General features: G+C 37.2%; 1 protein-coding gene across 24 annotated transcripts in view; it reads left to right on the top strand.

The window, feature by feature from the left end:
* The window catches only part of LOC118532617 (uncharacterized), a 141,088-nt gene that overhangs the window by 4,846 nt on the left and 114,077 nt on the right, over positions 1–22,165 (top strand). For 5 of the 24 annotated variants that reach the window (XR_013444747.1, XR_013444751.1, XR_013444745.1 and 2 more), the window contains exon 4: positions 14,353–14,560. The exons of 16 other annotated variants lie outside the window; for them this stretch is intronic. The gene's annotated coding sequence lies outside the window, so the exon portion shown is untranslated. The remainder of the gene's footprint in view (positions 1–14,352; positions 14,561–22,165) is intronic. 3 more of the 24 variants (XR_013444753.1, XR_013444749.1, XR_013444741.1) reach the window with 1 other exon arrangement.

Genomic DNA, 22,165 nt, shown 5'->3' with positions numbered 1-22,165 from the left:
CTTCTCCTTTCTTGCTTGTAGGATTCTTTTTGGGGATTTCAGCAGTTTGATTATACTACATCTCACTGTGGATGTCTTTGAGTTTATTCTCTTTGGGGTTCATTGAATTTTTTAAGTTACGTAGATTGGCCGCTGTTCAGATATTCTTTATGACTCTCTTATTTTGTTCTGGACCTCTCATTTTGCATATGTTGGTACACTTGATGTTGTCTCTTAGGCTCTTTTCATTTTTCTTCAGTTTTCTCTTTTCCCATTCCTCAGACTAGATAATCCTAATTTACCTATCTTCATGGTCATTTATTCTTTCTTCAGCCTATTGAAATTTTATGTTGAACCTCTAAAATTCAGGAATTTTTCATTTCAGTTATTGTGCTTTTCAGTTTCAGAATTTGTATTTGGTCCCTTTTTGTAATTTCTGTCTCTTTATTGTTATTTTCTGTTTATTGATATGCTGTTCTGGTTTCCTTTAGTTTTTATCCCTGGTTTCTGTTAGCTCTTTGGCATATTTATGATAGTTGATTTTTTTTAGAAAGTCTAATCTCTGGGCTTCGTTGGGGACACTTTCTGTTAACTTTTTTCATTCTGTGAATGGGCCATACTTGTTTGTTTACATGCCTAATAAATTTTTAATGAAAATTTGTCTTGATAAGTAGGCACTTTGAATTTTATAGTATGGTGGCTCAGGAAATCAGAATATTTCCCCCCTCCCCAGGGTTTGTGTTGTTGCTTCTTGTGGGGTGCAGTCATCCACTTGTTTAATGACAGTCCACTTGTTTAAAGTCTAAACTATTTTTGCACACTGTATTCCTTGTCATATGTGGTCACTAAAGTCATATGTGGTCACTAAAGTCTCCATTCCATTATCTTTGTTGTTAGGCAGTGTCCTGATAAGATTTCTTTAAATGACAAAATTTACAGCCCCTTTCTTCTTGAAGCACTGTCCTGATTGTAGTAAGTTTCTGATTAGGTTTAGAGTTCTGAAAAAGTTGATCTTACGTTTTTTTGCCACCTTAATAATTTCAGTGGAGGGATGGATCCTAGGAGCTCCCTATTCCACCATTTTTGGTGTCCTCTCATCTCATACATTTTGATACTGTGATTTTTATTATAATTCAGTTCACAGTACTTTCTATTAATTTTGCTTGTGAAAAAAAATTTGCTTGTGATTTCTTCTTTGACTCATGGGTAATTTAGAAATGTATCGTTTAATTTCCAAATATTTGTGGAATTCCAAGTTTTTCTTTTGGTTTTGGTTTTTTAAAATTTTATTGTGTTGGAGAACATAATCTGTATGATTTGAGTCCTAAAGTTATTCAGAGTATGGTTTGTAGGTCAGATCTGCCTGTTGTCTGATTTTGTATGACTAGCAAACTATGAGTAGTTTTACATTTTTAAGTGGTTTAAAAATTCACAAGCAGAATTGTATTTCTTAACTCATGAAAATCATGTGAAGTTCAAATTTCAGTGTTCATGAATAGTTTTACTGGTATACAGTTATACTTAACCTGCATGCCCATTGTCTATGGATTCTTACATTCTACAACAGCAGAATTGAGTAATTAAGACAGTAACCATGTGGCCTGCAAAGACTAAAATATTTACTAACCAACTCTTCATCAGGTTTTGCTTACCCTTAAACAGCCCTGTACCTGTAACTTTACATTATGCTACCACCACCCCCTCATCAGCAATAATTGAGAAAAGATTTTATGCTATAGCCTTCCTCTTAAACATGGAATAAAAATATTCTTTTTACATCTTACCATTTTACCAAGTTGAAAGGCAGAAAAAAGTGTACTGAACAAAAATATTGGTGACTGATGTATGAGGAAAACTACAACTATCTTATGCAAATAATTTTTTTTGTATTAGACCTTTCTGCACATCTCTTTCTTCCATTCTAATTTTTTTCCAAACTTAAATTTACCAAAAATAATAAATATTATGCCATTTTTTATTCAAAATGATTTATCTTTACTAATGTACACATATACATTCTGTGTAGTTATAATCAACTTGTCTTAAAAATACCATTTTATATTTCATTTTCCCTCTTTAATGATATTTCATACAGTGTTATTTTATATCCATCAAGATGGGCCACAGAGCTGTATTTCCAAATGGGTTTTTAGTATTGAATTTCTTTTTTTTCCCTTTTTTACTGTTTGATCCCCTTCACCCATCCCTGCCTCCCACTGCCCCCCTCCTCCCCAGTCCCCATACCTCTGGCAACCACCAGTGTCTGTATTTGTGAGCTTGGTTTTGTTATTGCTGTTTTAGATTTCACATATAAGAGAGCTTGGTACAGTACTTGTCTTTCTCTGAGTTATTTCATTTAGCATAATGCCCTTGAGGTCCATTCATGTTGTTGCAAATGGCAAAATTTCATTTTTTTTTTAATGGCTGAATAATACTGTGTAATATACACCACCCTTTTTTAATCCATTCATCCTCCAATGGACACTTAGGTTGTTTCCTTATCTTGGCTATTGTAAATAATGCTGCAGTGGAACATGGAAGTGCATATATCTCTTGGAGATCCTAATTTAAATTCTCTTGTATATATACCCAGAAGGAGAATTGCTGGATCATACGGTAGTTCTATTTTTAATTTTTTGAGGAACCTCCATGTTGTTTTCAATAGTGGCTCCCCCAGTTTACATTCCCACCAGTAGTGCACAAGTGTTCCTTTTTCTCCACATTCTCACAAACACTTGTTACTTCTTGTCTTTTTGATGATAATCATTCTAACAGGTGTGAGGGTGATATCTCATTGTGGTTTTTTATTTGCATTTTCCTCATGATTAGTATTGTTGAGCATCTTTTCATGTACATGTTGGCTATCTGGACATTTTCTTTGGAAAAATGTCTATTCAGATATTCTGCCCAGTTTTTACATTGGATTGTGTAACTATCTTATGCCAGTAATTTTTGGCTCCCAATATGTTGGAAAAGAGTGGGAAGGTAACAGAAGTTTTACTTTGAAAAGTGAATAAAGCAGATTAAAAAAAATGTCAGGCCTGCATAGATCTGGAGAATATGAGGAGAGAAATCTATCAATTGAAGCTGACTTCAAAATGACGTAGATGATAGAATTAATGGTTTAAGGATTTTAAACTTACTGTGAATATAGAGGAAAGACTGAAAATGTTAAGTTGAAGTATGAAAGATATAAAAAATTTCAACATCTGAGAATGAAAAGTATAATTGATTTTAAAATGTTGAGGGAGTTTCCCATCTTTTGTTATTAATTTCTAGTTTAATTGTATTATGGTTTGAGGTAATACTTTCTATACTGTCAGTTTTTTTTTTAATGTAAGGCTTTGCTTTACATGAGTGTTCCTTATGTACTTAAAAAGAATGTGAATCCTGCTGTTGTTAGATTGAGTGTTTATACCATTGATTTCTATTCCTTTTGTCAGTTTTTGTTTCATGTAGTATGAAGCTCTGTTAGGTGCATATACATTTAGCAGTGCTGTGGCTTCTTGTTGAATTGGCCCTTTTCTCATTATGTAATTCCCCTCATTATTTCTGGTAATTTTCTTTGCTCTTCAGTACGTTTTTGCATTCAATGTATAATATAACCAGCCCTGTTCTTTGGTTGGTCTTTGCATGGTGTGTATTTTCTCATTCCTTTACTTTAGTCTGCCTATATCAATATAGTTGAAGTCTGTTTCTTGTAGACAGGATATTGTGTCATGGTTTAGGTTTTTTCTTTTTTCTTTTTTTGGTCATTATGACAATTTTTGTGTTTGAGTTTCACTGGTTAGGCAATTCATATTTAATGTAAATTTGGTATGTTTGGATTTAGGTTTACTACTTTATTCTTTGTTTTCTCTTTGTTCCTTTTTTGTTCCTCTTTCCCCCCCCTTCTGCCCTCTTTTGGGTTATTTGAATACTTTTTAGTTTTCCATTTATTTTATTATTTTTGAGTGTATCTTTTTATGTAGCCTTTTTAAGTATTTGCTTTAGGGGTTACACAGTATGTACTTAAGTTTTCACTGTCTGTTTTACCCTCTAATTTTGGAATGTAGAAACATTAACATCTTTTAGGTCCTTTAACTGTCTCTCTTTTATGCTGTAATGTCATGTATTGCATTGGCATACATTGAAAACTATCAGAAGATGTTCATATCTTTTGTTTTCAACCTTGAAACAAATTTAAAGAATTAAGAGAGATAAATAATCTTGCATTATTCAGATAAATATTTCCGTTGCTCTTTATTGATGATTCAGGTTTCCTTCTGGTATTTCCCTTCTACGTGAAGAACTTTTTTGTAGCAGTTATTACAGAGAAGCTATCAGGGGCTATATATTCTTAGTTTTCTATAATCTGAGAATGTCTTTATTTTACTTTCATTCCTGCTAGTAATTTTTCTGGGTAGATTATTTTAGGCTGACATTTCCTTTCTTTCAACCATTTAAACATGTGTGCCACTTCTGGCTTCTGTAGTTTCTGATGGGAAATCAGTTACTTGAATCATTATCCCTCTATGTGGTAGTATTTTATTTTTCTCTTACTGCTTATATAATAGTTTCTTTAGCTTCGCTTTTTGGCAGTTTTATTATGCTATATCTGTCTGTGGATTTCTCTGTGTTTATCCTTTTTGAAGTTTTCTTAGTTTCTTGAATCTGTAAGTCTATGTCTCTTGCAAAATTTAGGAGGTTTTCAGGCATTGATTTTCTCAAATATTTTCAGTCTCTCTCTTTTCTCTTATCCTTCTGTTATTGTCTCATCATCTGTTATTGTCTCATCGTTCCCTGAGCCTTTGTACATTTATGTTCAATATTTTCTCTGTTAGTATTGGATAGTTTCTATTTATCTCTTTAAATTCCTTTGCCGTCTCCATTGTGCTGTTGAATCTGTTCATTTATTTTTTAACTTTAGTTACTATATTTTTAACTTCAAAATTTTCACTTGTTGGCTGTTGACAAGATTTTCACTTTCAATATTTGTTGCAAGAAAGTTTGTGATTGCTTATCTCAGCATTTTTTTCCAGCATTTTTAGAAATAGTTGTTTTAAGGTCTTTATCAGATAGTTTTAAGAACTGTCATCTTGTTGGCTTTTTTTTTTTTTTTTAAGTAGGCTCCATGCCCAGCGTGGAGCCCAGTGTGGGGCTTGAACTCATGACCCTGAGATCAAGACCTGAGCTGAGATCAAGAGTCGGACATTTAACTGACTAAGCCACCCAGTAGCCCCTTGTTGGCATTTTTCACGATTTAATTCATGTCATGCAGCCTTGGCATTAATGCTACAGAAGTAATGCTGTGCCATTCTCTGTGCATCATACATATAAGTAGTCAGTGTCTTAATACATGTGATGTTAACTTTCATCTCTTGGTTAAATTGTACCAAAGTTTTCTACTGTAAAGTTACTGCTTTTTCCTTTCAATTTTATCTGTATCTTGGGGGGATATACTTTGAGATTATGCAAATGTCATGTTTCTCATCATACTTTTACCCACTGATTTTATCCATCCATGCCTTTTACCTTCCACAATGATTGTGTTAGTGTTTGTTTCAAGGTTATTTAGGATTTCCATTATTCCTTCTATGTTTAATAGTTGGAAGTCTGTAAGGAATAGCTGTCCCTTCTCCCTATTTTATTTACTTAAATATTTATTAGTATGGACTTATTGATATTTATTTCATTTTTTTGGTTATAATCTTAATGCTATCATTTTGTTGTAATGGCTCTCAGGTTTAGCCATTGGGCTTTTTTTTCAGGTTTGTCCTTTTGATATGCTCCCATGTTTTTTGGGCATTGTACTCCTTTCTCCCACCACATTATGTATTAGACACATCTTGTTTTTTCCCCACCCAACTCTGGAATCAACCATTTTTCTAAGGAGTCCTGATTCCTGTTATTGGAGAATGGTTTTTAGAAAACAGTATTTGTGTACTCATTGTGTACTCAGTATTGTGTACACAAAAACGCATGTTTTTGTGGTAGCATTATTTTGAGGTCCTCTCAGTCAACAGGAAGTATATGTTTATAGTCCCATATGTAGACATCTTTCTTTCTACAAGTATTCTTCTGTACATATGTGTATGTGTGGTTGTGTGTATGTAAAACCATGAATTCATATTAATATATGTGATTCCAAATAAAAGCACAGGGTTCATTCTGTTCTAGTCTTCCCATTTTTCTTCATTGTAATTCCTTTTTATGAAAGTTAAAAATCTCATTCTCATTATCCTTGATATATATACTTTGCTTAATTTTAGAAGTTTTTTGATTGTTTTTATATTTGAAAGAGTTTCAAAATTACCAAAACATACCCCTCTGAAGAGCAAATTTCCTAACTAGAGTACAGTATTTGTGTACAGTATGTCTTTAGTCTTAGGTATATAGTCAAAAATACTGTTTCTAAAGTTACTTAAGTCAGTTCTTAATCTGCCCAGTTAAATTTGTTTATGTTACCCATTTGTTTTACAATTCAGTTTGTTATTTTTTGTATTCCATTTTGGGTTTCCCCCCACATGTTGGTTATGTTGAAATATGTATTTATTTTTTGGTTATGTGAAATATTACCGTGGTTCCAAGTGTCAGGCCTACACAGAAAGGTTTATAAAGAGAAGTGTCACTTCCTTCCTCATATATTATACATAGGAAAAACATTCCTAACCACGCCCTGTATATAATCAGTCTTGGTAGTTTCTGCTTTATACTCCTTGAATTTCCTTTGCAGAAATGAACTGATATATGCATATTTTTGTATATCCCATTTTTTTTCTTACATGAAAGGTTGTATACTACAGCTATTCTTTCGGAATTTGATTTTTTCCCCCCCATTTACAGTATATCCTGGAAGAAGTCACTCTGTATCAGGTAATAGAGATCTTCCTCATTTTGTTTGTTTTGTTTTGTTTTGTTTTACTGCTGCATTTTACTTTGTTGTTGGATGCACTATATTTTAACTAATCTTATGTATATGGGCATTTAGATTCTTTTCAGTGTTTTCCAGTTGCAAACAAGACTAGACTATAGAGAATAGCTTTGTTTATATATATTTTTGTATTGTTGAAGATGTATCTCTGGTATAGACTTCTTTAAGAGTTGTTAATTGCTTTTAAAGGCTGTCTTGTTCAGTATTGCCAAATATCCCTCCAAATGATTGTACACTTTGCATTCATACCAGCAATGTGTGAGAGTACCTATGTCCTTACAGCCTCACCAATTGAATGTAGTTTTTTTTTTTTTTTAAGATTTTATTTATTTATTTGACACAGAGAGAGAGAGAGAGAGAGAGAGAGAGAGAGATCAAGCATAAGCAGGGGAAGCAGCAGGCAGAGGGAGAGGGAGAAGCAGCGTCCCTGTTGAGCAAGGAGCCCCATCCCAGGACCCTGGGATCATGACCCGAGCCAAAGGCAGATGCTTAACCAACTGAGCCACCCAGGCGCCCCTGAATATAGTTTTAAACAAATGAGAGATTTTACCAGACATGCCGTGTTTTTTGCATTTAACAATAAACGGCAGTCGTAAGTGTATACATATGCATACAAAATGCATAGATGCACACCTATGCATATATTTGCAATGGCTTCTTTCTTTTTTCCCCCCTATATATGTTTAGCATATTTAAACAAGCCTCTCCTTTTTTATTTAAATATTTTACTTATTTGAGGGAGAGAGAGAGAGAGAGCAGGAGCAGAGGGGAGGGGTAGAGGGAGTGGGACAAGCAGACTCCCTGTGAGCCTGGAGCCCGATGTGGCGCTTGATCCCAGCACCCTGGCACCCTCAAGCCTCTCCTAATGAAACTTTTTAGTTTTTTCACTATTACATAAAATGGTGTGAATAACTTCATAGTGGTTGTATTTTTGTGTTATTGTTGGAGTCATATTTAAAATCAGTTTCTTGGGCGCCTGGGTGGCTCAGATGGTTAAGCGTCTGCCTTCGGCTCAGGTCATGATCCCAGGGTCCTGGGATCGAGTCCCGCATCGGGCTCTCTGCTCCTTGGGAGCCTGCTTCTCCCTCTGCCTCTCTCTCTCTCTGTCTCTCATGAATAAATAAATAAAATCTTTAAAAAAAAAAAAATAAAATAAAATAAAATCAGTTTCTTTCATCAGTGTTTTAGTTTTCAGAGTACAGATCTTTTATCTCTTTGGTTAGGTTTATTTGTAGGTATCTTACGGTTTTGGTGGAATTTTAAATGGGACTGATTCCTTGATTTCCCTTTCTGCTGCTTCATTGTTGGTGTACAGAAATGGAACAGATTTCTGTATGTTGATTTTATATTCTGCGACTTTACTGAATTCATGTGTCAGTTCTAGCAATTTTTTTGGTGGCGTCTTTTGGGTTTTCTATATGGAGTATCATGTCATCTGCAAATAGAGACAGTTTGACTTCTTCCTTGCCTATTTGGATGCCTTTTCTTTTTGTTGTCTGGTTGCTGTGGCTAGCACTTCCAATACTGTGGTAAATAACACAGTATTGTGGTGAGAGTGGACATCCATGTCTTGTTCCTGACCATAGAGGAAGAACTCTGTTTTTGCCCATGGAAGATGTGGGTTTTTTGTATATGGCCTTTATTATGTTGAGTTATGTTCCCTCTGTCCCTACTTTCTTGAGGGTTTTTATCATGAATGGATCTTTGTACTCTGTCAAATGTTTTTTCTGCATCTATTGAGAGGATCGTATGGTCTCATTCTTTTTCTTTTATTAATGTAGTGTGTCATGTTGATTTGCGAATATTGAATGACTGTTGTTGCAGCCCCAAAATAAATCCCACTTGATCATGGTGAATCATTCTTTTCATGTACTGTTGGATTTGATTTGCTGGTATTTTGTTGAGAATTTTTGCACCCATGTTCATCAGGAATATTGGCTTGTATTTCTCTTTTTTAGTAGGGTCTTTGTCTGGTTTTGGAATCAAGATAATACTGGCCTCATAGGATGAGTTTGGAAGTTTTCCTTCCTTTTCTGTTTTTTGGAACAGCTTCACAAGAATAGGAACTAATTCTTTAAACACCTGATAGAATTCCCTTGTGAAGCCATCGTGCCCTGGACTTTTGTTTGTTGGGAGATTTTTGATTACTGATTCAGTTTCTGTACTGGTTATTGATCTGTTCAAGTTTTCTATTTTTTCCTGTTTCAGTTTTGGTCATTTATATGTTTCTAGGAATTTTTCCATTTCTTCCAGGTTGTCCAATTTGTTGACATTTAATTTTTCATAATATTCTCTTATAATTTTTGGTTTTCTGTGGTGGTGGTTGTTCTTTCTCCTCTTTCACTTGTGATCTTATTTATTTGGGTCCTTTCTCTTTTTTTGGTAAGTCTGGCTAGGGGTTTATCAATTTTATGAATAGTTTCAAAGAAACAGCTGGTTTCATTCATCTGTTCTGTCTTTTTGTTTGTTTCAGTATCATTTATTTCTGTTCTAATTTTTATTATTTCCCTCCTTCTGAGGACTGTAGGCTTTCTTTGTTGTTCTTTTTCTAGCTCCTTTAGGTGTATTTGAGATTTTTCTTGCTTCTTGAGGTAGGCCTGTATTGCTGTATATTTCCCTCTTCTGATGGCTTTTGCTGCATCCCAGAGGCTTTGGACCATTGTGTTTTCATTTTCATTTGTTTCCTTGTATTTTTTAATTTCTTCTTTAATTTCCTGGTTGACCAATTTATGGTGTTTAACCTCCATGTATTTGTAGTCTTCCCAAATTTTTTCTTGTGCTTGACTTCAAGTTTCATAGTGTTGTGGTCAGAAAAGATGCATTGTATGATCTCAATCTTTTTGTACTTATTGAGGCCTGATTTGTGACCTAATATGTGAGCTATTCTGCAGAATGTCTCATGTGTACTTGAAAAGAAATGTTGGGATAAAATGTTCTGAATTTATCTGTTAAATCCATCTGGTCCAGTTTGTCATTCAAAGCCATTGTTTCCTTGTTGATTTTCTGTTTAGATGATCTGTCCATTGATGTAAGTTGGGTATTAAAGTCCCCTACTCTTTGCTGTATTTTTATCCATGAGTTCCTTTATGTTTGTTATTAATTGTTGTATATATTTGGGTACTCCCAAGTTGGGGGCAGATACATTTATGATTGTTAGATCTTCTTGTATGAATTGTCCCCTTTATTACGATACCGTGTCCTTCTTCATCTCTTGTTATAGCGTTTGGTTTAAAGTCTAGTTTTTCTGGTTTAAGTATTGCTAGTCTGGGTTGCTTTTGACATCCACTGCATGGTAAATGTTTCTCCATTCCCTCACTTTCAATCTGCAGGTATGTTTAGGTCTAAAATGAGTCTCTTGTAGGCAGCATACAGATGGGTCTTGTTTCTTTTATCCATTCTGATACCCTGTGTCTTTTGATTGGAGCATTTAGTCCATTTACATTCAAAGTGATTATTGACAGATGAGAATTTAGTGCCATTTTATTACTTGTTTTGTCATTGTTTCTGGAGATTTTCTCTGTCCCTTTCTAGTCTGTCACTTTTGGTCTTTCTTTCCCACCCAGAGAGTCACCTTGAGTATTTCCTGCAAGGCTGGTTTAGTGGTCATGAATTCCTTTAGTTTTTGTTTGGGAAATTTTCTCCTTCTATTCTGAATGATAGCCTTGCTGGATAGAGTATTCCTGGCTGCAGATATTTCCCATTCAGCACTTTGAATATATCATGCAGCACTCTCCCCCTTCTCTCCCTCTTGCAGCACTCTGCTGCTCTATCCCTCAGGTCAGTCATCTGCAGAGGTCCTCCTTGCCTGCAGTGGGCAGTGTTTGGATCTTGGCCAGAATGTGACGAGTTTTAACTAGGTGTGATCTGGTCCGCTTGTTACATGAGACCTGATGCTACTTCCATTAGAACTGAAGCCTTGCAGAACTCTGTGGTCGGGGGGCACCTGGGTGGCTCAGTCACTTAAGTGTTGGCCTTCGGCTCAGGTCTTGATCTCAGGGTCCTGGGATCAAGCCCCACGTCAGGCTCCCTGCTCATCAGGGAGCCTACTTCTTCCCTCTTCCTCTGCTCCTCCCCCCCTCCTCATGCTCGCTCTCTTGCTCTCTCTCTCATCTTAAAAAAAAAAAAAAAAGAACTCTATGGTTGGTAGACGTGGTGCATGCCTGGCTTTCTACTGGTCTTCTGGGGAAGGAGCTGCTGTGCTTTCCCTTATGCACACTTGCTGGAGTCAAGCGTTAGCTGCAGAAGTGCACGGAGGCTGGGGAGGAGAGACTCGGTGAAAGCAGGTAAGCAGGTTAGGCAGCCAGGCAGCCAGTGTTGGCGCTGTGCTGTTTATTGAAGTTGGTTTGTGCTGAGAGGCTGTGGAGGGAAATGGCGCCACCCAGTCCTTTTTCCCTTGGAGAGGGAGTTTGTGCTTGCTGCTCTCAGGGAAGAACTCCCAGCAAAGTGAGTAATTTCCTCTCATGTGTCCCATCTGTTATTCAGATCACTGTTTTCACACTGTCTCCAGGTTGCTTGCCTTCCTGGAGCAGTTCATTGCACTTTGGGCTCTATCCCAGCCAAGGCTGCTGACTTTCCAAAACTCCAAACTTTAGGGACTAGGTGTGCCGGGGACCTGCGATGGTCTTCTGGGGTAGGGTCTCACTCCACTGGAACTAATGCAGGTTTGATCAAGAAGGGCAGTCACGCAAGAGTGCAGGGGTAAAACAGGCTAAACAGCCAGTGTCTGATTTATCCACCCTCAGCCCGTGTCTCTCTGCCTATTCTGAGGGACGGGGGAGGGAAATGGCGGCCTTGGCTCTTTTGTCCCTTTTGTCCCCGGAGAGGCAAAGTCACCTCTCGCAGATAACGCTCCAGGAAGAGTGAACAGTCTGTCCCCATGTGCCATGGGCAGTCCTCAGATGGTGCCGTCTGCCCTGGGTTGCTTGCCTGCCTTCTCTCCAGGAGTAGGGCAGTGTCCCCAGGTCTCTATCCCAGCCAAGCCTGTGGACCTCTAAAACTCAAGGCTTTAAGCCCTGCTGGTTATAAAAACTCATGAAAACCAGCCTATCTGGTTTTCCCAGTCAGTGGCTTTGGAGAGGTGTTCTTGTGTGTATCCCTGTGCATACCACTCTCTCTTGCCTTTCTCCGAGACCAGGGCTCCCTCCCCGCCACAGCACCCACAGTCCATTTCTCCCTCAAAGCACCTCTTGGCACTTCCCAACTTCCTCGACGTGGTCTCTTCTATCCCTCTAGTTGTACAGTTTGTTCTGACAGTTCTCAGGTTGATTTCTTGGGTATTTAGAATGATTTGGTAGTTATCTAGCTGTGTTTGAGGGATGAGGCAAGCCTAGGGTCCTCCTACTATGCCGCCATCTTAGCTCTTTTTATTTTTTCCCAGTTTTCATATTTAAAAAATATTGCCAATTTGGTGGAGAATGGCATCCCAGTGTTTTTTAAATTTGTATTTTTAAAAACTTTGAGTGAGTTTAAAGTTTTTCTCATTTTTAAGTATCATTTTTTTTTTTAAAAGATTTTATTTATTTGACAGAGACACAGCGAGAGAGGGAACACAAGCAGGGGGAGGAGGAGAGGGAGAAGCAGGCTTCTTGCAGAGCAGGGAGCCTGATGCGGGGCTTGATCCTAGGACCCTGGGATCATGACCTGAGCCTAAGGCAGACGCTTAACGACTGAGCCACCCAGGCGCCCCTGAAGTATCATTTTTATAGGCTTTTCTTTTGCAAGTAGTTAATTCCCTTTTTTCCTATTTATCTGTTAAGAGTTTTGATAATTAGGCTCCACGCTGAGCAAGGAGCCTGAATGCTGAGCAAGGAGCCCTATGCTGAGCTAGGAGCCTGATGCACGAATCTTTCCCAGGACCCTGGGATCATGACCTGAGCCAAAGGCACAGGCTTAACCAACTGAGCCACCCAGGCATCCCGCCTTTAAAAGCTATTCAAGAAAGTTCAGAAATTTTGCAGGAGACCTCTGTTGTTGTTTTTTTTTTTTTTTTTGCCATGGGGCTTGTGACATGAGTTCTTTATCTTTCTCTCTATAAACTGTTCCAATTTGAAAAAAAAAAGAGTTTTGATAATTTTTCTGCAATTTTAAGGAATTCTTTATGTTTAATGGAATCTAGCCCTATGTGGAGATAAATTACAAATATTTTCCTTGAGTTTGTTAATTATCTTTCTTCCTTTTTTTTCAACTTAGATGATGTAGGAAAGATGTTAGGGTTCGAAGCCGACGGCCAAGAAAGAATTCTTAAGATGTCTTTGGTGCAAAAAGGTGATTTTATTAAAGCACAGGGACAGGACCCGTGGGCAGAAAGAGCTGCAATGGGGTCATGAGGAATGGCCCATTATATACTTTCAAGTTGGGAGGGGGTTAGGGATAGTGTTAAGTCTCTAAGGAATTTGGAAGCAAGGTTTCCAGGACCTTGAGGGGGCTAGCTATTGTTGGGAAAAGGTCATTTATTACCGTCTAATAAAACCTTAGTCATGAGACCCTTCAGATGTATATCAGTGGGCCATATGCTTGGGGGATGATTGCCAACACATATCTTGGGGGGGTTAGAGATAAAGGAAGTTTCCAGAGGAATTCTTATACGTTAAAGTAGACTTACAGGATGGGGGGGCGGGGCGGTCAGACTAGGATTGCCTTTTGCCCTTAGCAAAGTATTAACACTGAGGCAGTTGAGTCCCTAGAGGAATGTCACTCTGCCTGTTTCAAGGACTTGTCAGTGGGCTGTAGGTAGTAAGGAAATTTAATAATTTTTCTTCTGCCTTTGTTTCCCACATCAAGATATAATTTATAAATAAAATTGATAGTACTTTAGTTTATTTGTTCACTTGTTGAAGGACGTTTTGGTTGTCTCCAGGTTTTGGTGGTGAATAAAGCCCCCGAATATTTCACACCAGTTTTGGTATGGATATGTATTTTTAGTTTTATCTTGGGCAAATACCTAGGAGTAGGATAACTGGGTCATATTGTAAGAGTATATCTTACCTTACAAGAGACTGCAAAATAGTTTTCCCAAAAAATTTTTACTGTTTTATATTCCCACCTGAAATGTATGAATTTCCAGATGTTCTACACCTTCACCAGCATGTCATGTTTTAAAAAAGCCATTCTAATAAGTGTTTGGTAGTATTTTGTCATTTTAATGTGTATTTTCCCAGTAATTATGGTCTTGAATATCTTTTCATGTGCTATTTGACATTTATATCTTCCGTGAAATGTCTGGTCAAATTTTTTGTTCATTTTTAATTGGGTTGCTTGTCTTAACATTGACATAGAATGTTTCTTCATATTTGCTAGGTGTAAGTCCTTTGTCAGATATATGTATTTTGAGTATTTTCTCCCGTTCCCTGGGGTACCTTTTGGTTTTCTTAAGGATGTCATTAAAAGATAAGAAGATTTTTTGCTTTTTGTTTTTTTAACTTTTGTTTTTGTTTTAACGATTTCATCCATTTATTTGTCAGAGAGAAAGAGCACAAGCAGGGGGAGCGGCAGGCAGAGGGAGAAGCAGGCTCCTTGCTGAGCAAGGAGCCTGACGTGGGACTTCCTCCCAAGATCCTGGGATCATGACCTGAGCTGAAGGCAGACGCTTAACCAACTGAGCCACCCAGGTATCCCAAAGACCAGAAGTTTTTTGATGAAATCCATTTCATAAAGTTTTTTTCTTAGATGGTATGTACTTTATTGTTTTTTTGTTTGTTTCAAGTTTTTATTTAAATTCTAGTTAGTTAACATATAGTGTAATATTGGTTTCAGGAGTAGAATTTAGTGATTCTTCACTTACATATAACACCCAGTGCTAATCACAAGTGCCCTCCTTAATACCCATCCCCCATTTAGCCCATCCCCCACCCACCTCCCCTCCAGGAACTCTCAGTTTGTTCTTTGTAGTCAGGAGTCCCTTATGATTTGCCTCCCTATCTTTTTTTCTTCCTTCCCCTATGTTCATCTGTTTTGTGGCTTAAATTCCACATATGAGTGAAATCATATGGTATTTGTCTTTTCTGACTGACTTATTTTGCTTACACTCTGGCTTCTTCACGTTATTGCAAATGGCAAGATTTCATTCTTTTTGATGGCTCAGTAATATTCCATTATATATATTTACCACATCTTCTTTATCCATCATTTGATGGACATTTGGGCTCTTTTCATAATTTAGCTCTTGTTGATAATGCTGCTGTAAACATCAGGGTGCATATATCCCTTCGAATCAGTATTTTTGTATTCTTTGAGTAAATACCTAGTAGTGCAATTGCTGGATTGTAGGGTAGTTCTATTTTTAACTTTCTGAGGAACTTCTGTACTATTTTCTAGAGTGTCTGCACCAATTTGCATTCCCAACAACAGTGTAAGAGGGTTCCTCTTTTCCACATCCTTGCAAACACCTGGTGTGAGGTGGTATCTCATTGTAGTTTTTATTTCTATTTCCCAGATGGTGAGTGATGTTGAGTGTCTTTTCATGTGTCTGTTGTTCATCTGTATGTCTTCTTTGGAAAAATACCTATCCATGTCTTCTGTCCATTTCTTAACTGGCTTATTTGTCTTTTGGGCTTGGGTTTTATAAATTCAAGATTTTGGATATTACGGCATTTATCGGATACGCCATTTGCAGGTATCTTCTCCCATTCCGTAGGTTGCCTTTTAGTTTTGTTGATTGTTTCCTTTGCTGTGTAGAAGCAAAGGAAAGCTTTTTATCTTAATGAAGACCCAGTAGTTGATTTTTGCTTTTTTCCCCCGTTTCCAGAGATGTGTCTTGTAAGAAGTTGCTAAGACCAGTGTCAAAGAGGTTTCTGCCTGTGTTCTCCTCTAGAATTTTAAATGGTTCCTCGTCTCACGTTTAGGTCTTTCATCCATTTTGAATTTATTTCCATGTATGGTATTAGAAAGTGTTCCAGTTTCATTCTTCTGCATGTTGCTGTACAGTTTTCCCCAACACCATTTGTTGAAAAGAGTGTGTTTTTCCCAATGGATATTCTTTCCTGCTTTGTTGAAGATTAGTTGACCATGTAGTTGTGGGTCTATGTTTTTTATCTAACGAATATTTTCCTCTGCCAAAGTAGAAAAAATATTCTATGTTTTCTTCGTATTATATCATTTCACCTCTTACATTTAGGTCTTTTTTTTTTTTTTTTTTAAGATTTTATTTATTTGGCAGAGAGAGACTGTGAGAGAGGGAACACAAGCGGGGGGGGGGGGGAGAGGGAGAAGCAGGCTTCCCGCGGAGCAGGGAGCCCGATGCAGGGCTCGATCCCAGGACCCTGGGATCATGACCCGAGCCGAACGCAGATGCTTAATGACTGAGCCACCCAGGCGCCCCATTTAGGTCTTTAAATCTATTAATTAAAGTTAATTTAATTTAATTAATTTTATTTATAGAATAGTTTTAGACTTACAGAAAAGTTGAGCAGCTCATACAGAGAGTTCCCATACTACTCCCTCTCCATCATACAGTTTGCCCATCTTGCATTAGTGTGGTTCATTTATTACAATAAATGAACTTATAGTCATATTATTGTTAAGGATAGTTTATATTAAGCTTCTCTCTTTGCGTCCTACAGTTCTAAGAGTTTTGAAAAATGGCATGATGTCATGTATCTAACATGATAGTATTATAGAAAATGGTTTCCCCTGTGCATCATCTGTTCATCCCTTCCTTTCCCCTGCCTCCCTGAAGTCCCTGGCAACCAGTGATCCTTTTACTGTCTCTATAGTTTTTCCTTTTCCATGTTATGTAGTCTGAATTATACAGTATGTAGCCTTTTTAGACTGGCTTCTTTCACTTAACAGTGTGCTTTTAAGATCCCTCTATGTCTTTTCATGGTTTGATAGCTCATTTCTTTCTTTCTTTTTTTTTTTCAAAGATTATTTATTTATTTATTTATTTGACAGAGAGAGAGAGAGAGAGAGAGAGAGAGAGAGAGGGACAGCGAGAGAGGGAACACAAGCAGGGGGAGTAGGAGAGGGAGAAGCAGGCTTCCCGCCGCGCAGGGAGCCCGATAGCCGAAGGCAGATGCTTAACACTGAGCCACCCAGGCACCCCCAGCTCATTTCTTTTTAACAGAGAATAATAATTCAGTGTCTGGATGTTTACTTACCATTCACCTACTGAAGAACATCTTAGTTGCTTCTAATTTTTGACATTTGATGTATTATTAAGTAAACCCATATCTTTATAAATCAAGCTGCTATAAACATCCTTGTGCAGGTTGTTGTGTAGACATAAATTTTCAGTTCTAGTACCAAGAAGCATGACTACTGAATTGTATGGTAAGAGTATGTTTAGTTTTATAATAACTGCCAAACTATCTTCTACAGTGGCTGTGGTATTTTGCATTCTCACTAGCAATGAATGAGAGTTTCTGTTGCTCTTTGTCCTTGCTGGCATTTGGTATTATCAATTTTGTTTTATTTTTTGTTTTTGCTTTTTAAAAATATTTTAGCTATTCTGATAGGTGTGTAGTGGTATTTCATTGTTTTAATTTGCAGTTCTCTTATGACATATGTTGTACATGTTTTCATCTCCTTATTTTCTTTGGGTTACTGTTCAGATGTTTTGCTTATTTTTTTGACTAGGTTTCTTGTTTCCTTATTGTTGAGTTTTAAGAGTTCTTTCTATGGGGTTGCCTCGGTGGCTCAATCAGTTAAGCATCTGCCTTTGGCTCAGGTCATGATCCTGGGGTCCTGGGATCGAGCCCCGCGTCAGGCACCCTGCTCAGCAAGGAGTCTGCTTCTCCGTCTGCCCCTCCCCCCTGCTCATGTTCTCTCTCACTCTCAATCGTGCTATCTCTCTCTTAAATAAATACAATCTTTATAAAAAAGAGAGTTCTTTGTATATTTTGGGTACACATCCTTTATCTGATAGTGTTTTGCAAAATCTTCTCTTAGTCTCTGGCTTGTCTTTTCACTTTGTACTGTTTTGTACAAGGCAGTGTGACTTATTTTAGTTAAGTTTAACTTACCCAGTTATTTCTTTCATGGATCATGGTTTTGGTGTTGTATGTAAATTGTACTTAAAGGTAATACTTAAGACAAATATGGTATAATTGGGAGAGGGTCAAGGGTCATAAAGGAGGGGTGGTTTCTACACTTGATTTGAAAGTAAAATGTTGATAGTAGTAAACTGTTGTAAGTAACGTGTGTATGTGTGTGTGTGTATATATATATATATATATATATGCATGTAAAAAAAAGAAATAGAAAACTAAGAGAACAAAGGAAAAATAAAATGGCAGAGGTTAGCTCTAACATATTGACAGTTACATTAGATTTAAATGGTCTAAATGTACTTAAGACACTTAAAGACAAGAGACTGTCAGAGTAGAGTAATAGCCAGGACCCAGTTATATGTTAATAAGAAACTCACTTCAAATATGATTATATAAGCAGATTGAAGGTAGAGTTGTAGGCAGAGATACGCCATGCAAACCTCAATCAAAGGAAGCAGTAGTGACTTTTTTTTTTAGATTTAATTTTAAGTAATCTCTACAGCCAACATGGGGCTTGAACTTACAACCCCAAGATCAAGAGTCACATGCTCTAGCCGACTGATCCAGTCAGGTGCCCCAGTAGTGACTATTTTATTATCAGAGAAAGTAGGCTTTAAACAACAACAAAAAATACACACACACACACACACACACACAAACATTTTGTAATGATAAAATTCACTTATAAGATATGGCAGTCCTGGGGTGCTTGGGTGGTTCACTTGGTTAAGTGTCTGACTCTTGATTTCGACTCAGGTCACCATCTCAAAGTTATGAGATCGAGCCCCACATCAGGCTTTTCCCTCAGTGCAGTTTGCTTAAGATTCTCTCCCTCTGCCCCTCCCCCCTCCACTCTCCCACTTCCGCATTCTCTCTCGTTCTCTCTCAAAAAAAAAAAAAAAGATAGGCAGTTCTAAAGTGCATGTAACAAACAATAGAATTGTAAGACTCAGCAGTCTTTTCACAATTGGCACAATGAGACAAGACTATCAGTATGTGTATAGAACTCAGTGGGGCGCCTGGGTGGGTCAATGCGTTAAGCATCTGCCTTTGGCTCAGGTCATGATCCCAGAGTCACAGGATCCTCAGCAGGGAGCCTGTTTCTCCTTCTCCCTCTGCCTCCCGCTCCCGTTTGTACTCTCTCTCTCTCAAATAAATAAATAAAATCTTAAAAAAAAAAAAAAAAGTACTGTAAACCAACAAGATTTAATTGGCATTTATAGAACATTTCATACAACTGAAGAATATACATTATCATTTTTTAATTAATAGGGTTTATTTTTTATAGTTTTAAGTTTACAGAAAAATTGAGACAGTACAGTTTCTATATATCCTCTCACAACACCCCCGAATAAAACCAGTTTTCTTTATTACTACTATCTTGCATTCGTATGGTACATTTATTATAATTGAGCCAATACTGATATTAACTACGATCTATAGTTTACATTAGGGTTCACTCTGCATTATATATTATATTTGTTTTTGATAAATTTAAAATTACATGCGTTCACCATTACAGTATCATGCAGAGTAGTTAACACTGCCCTAAAAATCCCCTGTACTCCCACCTTTTCATCCATCCCACCCTTCAAACTCCTGACAGCTACTGATGTTTTTTACTGTCTTCATTGTTGTGCCTTTACCAGAATGTCATACAGTTGGAATCATATATTATGTAGGCTTTTCACTTTACTTCTTTCATGTGGCAATATGTATTAAAGTTCCTCTATGTCTTCTTGGGTTGATAGCTCATTTCTTTTTGTTGCTGAATAATAAATACATACTATTTTATAGTGTTTTCTGTGCAATTTAGAAGATTGAGGGGTGCCTGGGAGGCTCAGTCAGTTAAGCGTCTCTTGGTTTGATCTCAGGTTGTGATCTGGGGTCATGAGATCGAGCCCTCATCGGGCTCCGTGCTCAGTGCAGAGTCTGCTTGAGTTTCTCTCTCCCTCTGCCCCTCACCCCACTCCCATGGGCTCGCTTGCTCTTTCAAATTAAAAAAGAGATTTACCAAGATAGACCAAACTTTAGCCATGAAACAAACCTCACCAAATTTAAAATAACTGAAATCATACAGAGTATGTTCTGACTATAATAGACTCCAACTAAAAATTAAAAATAAGGAACTCTAACCAGTTGGATATTAAACGACACTCTTAGATAACCTATGGGTCAAAGTTAAAAGTCTCAAGGGGGAAAATTTTATATATATGTATATATGTGTTTATGTATCTGAAAGAAGATATAAGCGTAGCTATCAAGATAGGTGAGACAAAGTATTAAAGCATTATATGGAGAAGAATTTATACCACTAAGTACTTTTTTTTTTTTTTTTTTTTAATTTGTCAGAGAGGGAGAGAGGAAGAGAGCACAAGCAGGGAGAGCGGCAGGCAGAGGGAGAAGCAGGCATCCCGCTGATAAGGAGCCTGATGCAGGACTCAGTCCCAGGACCCTGGAATCATGACCTGAGCGGAAGGCAGACACTTAACCTGACTGAGCCAGCCAGGCATCCCACCACTAAATATTTTTGTTAGAAATGAGGAAAGGTGTCAATTCCATAATCTACTTCCCACTTCAAAAAACTAAAAAAGACAAAAAAAAAAAAAGCATAATTAACCCCAGACCAGCTAAAGGAAGGAAATAATAAGGTAAGAAATTAATGAACTTGGGGTGCCTGGGTGGCTCAGTTGGTTAAGCGTCTGCCTTTGGCTCAGGTCATGATCTCAGAGTCCCAGAATCGAGCCCTGCATCAGGCTCCTTGCTCAGCAGGGAGTCTGCTGCTCCCTCTCCTGCTCCTCCTGCTTGTGCTTTCTCTCTGTCAAATAAATAAATAAAATCTTTAAAAAATAAATAAATAAAAATTTATATGAAAAAGCAAACCTAGAATAGCTGAAACAATCTTGAAAAAGACTGAATTGGTGGAATCATTCTACTTACTATTAATGTCTAGTATATGTTTAGAATAATCAAGACGGTGTTACACTGGTAGAGGGATAGACACATACATGTCAATATGACAAAATCAAGAACTGAGGAATAGACACAATTATGCCCACCTGGTTTTGACAAAAGCAGAAAAACAGTTCAGTAGGGAAAGAGCCTTCTCAATAGTGGTGCTTGAACAACTGGACATCCATAGGGGGAAAAAAGATGACCTGAGTTTCACACCTTGTACAAAAATGAACTGAAAACATGGGCGCCTGGGTGGCTCAGTTGGTTGAGCGGCTGCCTTCGGCTCAGGTCATGATCCTGGAGTCCCGGGATCGAGTCCCGCATCGGGCTCCCTGCTCAGCGGGGAGTCTGCTTCTCCCTCTAACCCTCCCCGCTCTTGTGCTCTCTCTCTTTCATTCTCTCTCTCAAATAAATAAATAAAATCTTTAAAAAAAAAAAAACAAAACTGAAAACAAATTCTAGACTTCAGTGTAAAATGTAAAACTTAAACTATAAAACTTCTGGAAGAAAACAGGAGAAAACCTTCAGAATCTTGGGGTAGACAAGGAGTTCATATATTTAACTTCAAAAGCATGACCTATAAAAGGAAAAATTGAAGAATTAAACCTCATGAAAACTAAAAACTCTTATTCTGCTAAAGACTGGTAAGAGCATGTAGAGAGACTACAGAGTGGCAAGAATTTATTTGTAAACTGTATCTTGCATGTAAATACTAGTATATTTAGTAATAAATACATTAAAAAACTAGAAACCAAATAGTGAAAAACTAGACCGTCAATCCAGTTAGAACATGGACAAAAGACATGAAGGAATATTTCAAGGAAGAAGATATGCAGATGGCACATTAGAAAAGGAAGAGCTGTTCAACATCATTAGCCATTTTTGAAATACAAATTAAAACCACAAGGAAATATATTTACCTATAAAAATAATAAAATGAAAAATAGTGGTAACATCAAGTATTGGTTAGGATGCAGAGAGTCTGGATTACTCATGTTTTTGATGGGAATGTAAAATGATACAGACATTCTGGAAAAGTTTAGCGGTTTCTTATATTAAAAATGCGACTACTGTATAACTCTGCAGTTACACTCTTGAGTGTAAAAAATAAATCCCAGAGAAATGAAAATCTATGTCACACAAAAAGCTGTATATGAATGTTCATAGCATCTTATTCATAATAGTAACAATGTAGAAATTCCCAGATGTCTTATTTTTTTAATTTATTTTTTAAATTCTTTTATTTTTTAGATTTTATTTATTTGAGAGAGAGCAAGCATGAGTGGGCAGTGGGGGCAGAGGGGCAGAGGGGAGGGAGAAGCATAATCCCTGC

The sequence above is a fragment of the Halichoerus grypus genome, chromosome X (assembly GCF_964656455.1).
Source record: "Halichoerus grypus chromosome X, mHalGry1.hap1.1, whole genome shotgun sequence".
NCBI lineage: Eukaryota > Metazoa > Chordata > Mammalia > Carnivora > Phocidae > Halichoerus > Halichoerus grypus.
Note: the sequence above shows the minus strand (reverse complement) of the source record. Positions and strands in the feature narration are given on the sequence as shown.